Source organism: Lottia gigantea (assembly GCF_000327385.1).
Source record: "Lottia gigantea unplaced genomic scaffold LOTGIsca_81, whole genome shotgun sequence".
NCBI classification, from domain to species: domain Eukaryota; kingdom Metazoa; phylum Mollusca; class Gastropoda; family Lottiidae; genus Lottia; species Lottia gigantea.
Window position 1 is genome coordinate 159,946 of NW_008710694.1, and position 5,214 is coordinate 165,159.

Consider the following 5,214-nt stretch of genomic DNA (forward strand, 5'->3'; position numbering starts at 1 on the left):
AGATGGTATCAATATCAGATTGTGTGCTGTTCTCTAGACTGTGTTCTATTTTATGTGTTAATATAATAACTAGCTATATTATACTGTATGTATTCTAGGATGTGTACTGTATTTTCAACGCTGTGAAAGAAATTATGGACAGAAAGCGTTTGACAAGATTCATGAAATAACAGATTGTGAGTAAGTATCAGGTGTAATTTCTGTCTTACCTTTATCATTATCATCATTGAATGTACACCATAACGCCAGGTCGGTCCGAAAATATAAGAATGTAAGTCAAATCTTAAGGTGATTTCTAGTCATGGAAGAGACATTGATAGCTTCATATTCCACCTCAGAAAATCCTAGAACATGTTGCCAAGTTTTTTGTTACACGTATTAAACGATCTATAATGCGTGATATTCCCCGTTATGTATTTAATGCATAAACTATTGTTCTTTCAGTGTTTTAGATAGGAATATTCGATGTAACGATGAGGGTATTGATCTATGTCAACATATAATACCAAATTATAATGGAGCTAAACAGAAAATAGCAGATGCTAGATCCTTATACAACGAACGATGTGAGTAGATTTCTATGATTTTTATGTAAATATAATTATGTTGCTGTATGACATGTTTGTAATTATGGATACACACTAAATAGTTATATATAACACTATCTTATTATATAGCGTATCATGACGTATATAGCACAAACATTGTTGTTCTATGCCATAAGTGTAATTATATTTGTTGCTTCACAATGTTATACGTAGCTATATGCCGTTATACGTGGCTACATTTTGTTATACATACATTATATTATGTAGTTATATATAACACTATGTTATTATATAGCGTATCATGGCGTATATAACACAAACATTGTATTAAACTGTTTTATTTGACTAGGGTGAGCAATATGAAAAAAATGTTAAGAGGTCTTATTATGTATTGAATGTTATTAAATCAAAGATATATATTTTATACTGGTATTCTTTATTGTAGGTGGTAACACCGAAGAACTTGAAGGTATTTTTTTTCATTTCATTTCCTTTCGTTTTGAATAAAAATCCGTACAAGCAAGACAATTTTGTCAATCAAATATCTTGTCCAAAGAATGGCAAAATCAGGAGTAAAAGTAGTATAATAGTGGACTCCTCCAAAGAGAAGTACCATCAGTTGTTTCGATAAGAGTAAGCTAGGTCTGCTTAGCAAGACAACCGCCACTTCTATTTAAGTGAAAACCACGAGATACAGCCAGTTCAATTCCAGCTCATCTTGCTCATATACATCAATTTATCATCTGTTTTATAGCTACAGCAAAGCGCGACCTTGAATCTGGTAAGTAATTTATCCTGTTATCATTGTAAAATAGATGAACCAAGCACTGGCGATCCGAAGCGCAGAAAGAAACCCAAAATCTAAACAACATACGGCTAAACATTGGTAGTAGCCCATGAACTTTTCATATGAGAAAGTATGTCAATCAGTTGTCCTTTCAAATGCGATGAATTAAAAGTTATATTTTCTGTCTGAAGAGTGGTTTCTTGTTGTTGAGTTAAGGCTAGCGCACACGAGAGCTCCCAGCTGAGCAAAATTTCATTCGTGTCTCTCCAATCAGCCCGCAGCTTTCGTCGGTTTCCCCCGCACACACTGAGCTTAGAGCTTTCGTAATCGGGTAGTCGAGTCATAGACATCTACAAATAACTAGATCACGTGACATTCTCACGTGACTTAAACAAAATGTAGGACGTCGACAACCCTTCGAATGATTCAGAATATGAAGATATTTTACTTCTTCTTTTGTTGTTGCGTCGTCGCCGAATAATTGGGGGATCCGTACGTCGTACAGGCACGGATATTCCGACCATACGTCAACCAACTTGTCTACGATAATTGCTTCAGATACAAACTCGCATTCACCGATGGGCGCAGCCATTTTTGTTGGTCACATGCTAGCGCATGCGCCCCAGTTCAAATTGAAAGCTAAGAGCTTTCGAGTGCGCACACGGTAAGGTATTTTTCATTCGAGGAAAAAATTATCAAACACGACAGATAATTTCCTTAACGCCTCGAATGAAAAAAAACATTACGTAAACTCTGCGCACACGAGAGCTATGAGCTGATCCGAGAGGCACGAATGAAATTTTGTTCAGCTAGGAGCTCTCGTGTGCGCTAGCCTTTAGGGTGATGGATTATTGCTTAGGATTAGTATGTTATTTATTAAAGTAACGGGAAGGTATACTAACACAGTTATTATTATATTCAGAATGTAAAGCGATGTCACAGGAATGTGTAGCTATGGTTAGTCGGTTTCAGTTTTCTGGCGACTTATCTGTGATGTGTGGGTAAGTTGTTTTTAAAGATTTAAGTCAATGCTTAAGAAAAGATCCAGGTTTTGTGCTTTGTATTGGCATGTAAAAGTCTTTATTCACAATTCCAGTCGATGAGTACAAATGATCTGAGAAAGATCAATGCCAAGAGGTTTGTTTAGGGGCCAACTGGTAGAAGTTGTTAGCCTTGTAAAATAAAGTTGTTTCTTTCTTTCTTACTTTCGATCGCTTTGGATATTAAAACGCGATCTTCAAACCATGACAACGCCCATAGGTAAGGAATAGTTCAACAGAAAACAAACATTTTCAGTATATCCCAGGATTAGAGAATATTGGTGTTTCTGGACATCCTTGACAGTAAAACAACTTCTTTAATATCAACAAATAAACCAGGGTCCTCATTCTTTTCTTTCACTAAAATGATTTTAAACTTTTATTGTATTTATATTATCCAATTAGATAACTGTATTTCTTAAAATCTTGATTTGATCATTATTAAAAATTGGTGCTACCTGGTGCTTTAAACATTTTGACGCATGGGATGGGTCGTCTACAAAATATTTTCACAATGTATTAATAATGAAGCCGTTACCCCGTTAGAATGGTGCCGTGAGGTTAGAATGCAAACTATAGGTCGTTCACAATATATTTCCATGTGGACCTCCAGACACATCTGTGCCCATTGGAACATCCACTTGACCTTATCGTTATCAATATTCATGTTTATTTTTTTTTTGTCGACAGAGATCTAAATGAAATGGTTCTTTGTTTGGAGAATTTGGTTGACCATTGTGAATCTACTTTACCTGATAATGCGGGGATCGATCTGGCTAGAACTCAGGCTCAAGTCCGTAATGTGTGTATGTAGATTTTTTTTTATTCTTGGTTGTTTTAAACGTTAGTTAAGTCTCCCCATTAATGCGGGCTAATTACCGTCATCCTTCCTTCCGATCATTTTTGAACGAAACAAATTGATTCACGACGTAATAGATGGTTTTGTTTTCTGTTTGTACACATGTTTATGTGTATCGATAGGTTAGATTTATATCGTTAACTGAAGATGCCTTTTTCAACTGAATCTTTCTGGAGCAAGAGACGGCTTGCCTTCATTACCCACCGACCCTAAATTGGCGGACCTTGGCAATAAATACCATTCATACGATAAGCCTGGACGTCATATTCACTTCATTCATTCAACTGACCACTATAGTTCGTAAATATATAATTAAATATAATCGATAATCGTGATATACATCGATAAGGAAATTGGCCGATGATGATCTCTGGCATTATCTGGGTATCGATATATTGCACATCGGAGGTAGCCCCAAGAGGGGTCAAGAGATAATTGTAGGCCTAGTTATGTTGCCCAAATAGTTTGAACGATTATTGCATTATTCAGAGTCAGAGAAGAATAACTAATGTATATTTCCATTTAATTGTCGTTTCAATCTTCAAAAAACAGTTCCCTTGCCCTGCAAACTGACCCACAACTATATCTACGGTACCCTTGATTGGACGTTTGACCCCTCAGAAATACTTGGCTGGCTACGAGCCTGCCCCTTCAACTAGTACCCAAAAAAGATGTGCCCCCCCCCCCCCCCTCCTACCCCTCCCTCACCCCTTGTTTGAAAAACAGATCACTGCCCCTGATAGCTATATTCTTAGCTTGATGTATTCATTATTGAGAATCTAAAGTAGTATTTATCTATGTATTATTTTTACAGGTAGCATGCGCCTACCTGGGGGAACTTTACCAACACCGACAGGAAAACAAACAGGTAAATTATTAACGATTATGTTTATGTTATAGATAAAGTTGTACATTGTACTCATCTTCTTATCGGATTGGTGATATTCATCTGATATGATTCATACATAGATCATTATATAGAGAGTATTAAACATACATGCAAGAATTTAACGGGGCGGGTGTGCCATTTTAGAACCTAATTTCTTGAAAAATACTATTAACTAGGAATTTTACCCACTATTTCTAAATGTCTTTTCTATAACTCAAAGAGTATCTTAAGTTAACGAGTAATTTTTACATTTAAACGTAGATATATCTGGACACACATGGATTTGAAGGCACAAATTTCGCAGTTCAGTTAAGAAAAATCCAGTTTCTGAGACTAAAGTATGATTGGTCAAACAAAATGACCTACCTGTCCCTTTAAATGTGTTTCTTGTGAAGTTCGGATGAGTCAATGCTGACTGCTATCTTGCCACAATCTGTTTGAAACTATTATGTGATTTTTGTACATTTCTAGTACTGCTGAAGACTATTTACATATATTCAAGACTCAAATCAACCCCAAAAAATAGCCAACATGTTAAACAATTGTTATCACTGATTTGATTCTGTGCTCAATAGAATTTAGCAATGGTGTATATTTGATTACCCATACCCACATTTTGATCACAGTAAACTGCCAGTGTATCAAGCACAGTTATGTGTAGCTTGTAAGCATCCATGTACGATATTTGTGACTTGGCCAACAGCTAGAATAATTTGAGGAAAGTTACATCTGCCTCTATTTCAGCCCCTGATAACTATTTTGAAAGTTGTCGGCTCACTGACCATTTGATATATTTGTAGGTAAAAAACGATCTGTGTTGAAAAGGTCTATGGATGCGTTAGGTAAGTTAATTTAATTCAATCACCACTTTTCTCCTTGTGAATGATATAACAGATAGAACAGTTGGCTAGGATTTTAATATTATAGTTTCACTTCCCTTCACTTCACATGACTGTAGTCTTTTCATAACGTTTTTGGGTTGTGCATCCAACTTTGTGCCTCTCAGGCAATTTACTTAAAATGATTTTTAAAAAGCCTAGCCAGCTGCCTTCTTGAGAGTTTTGTTTTTGTGGGGNGGGGGGGGGGGGGGC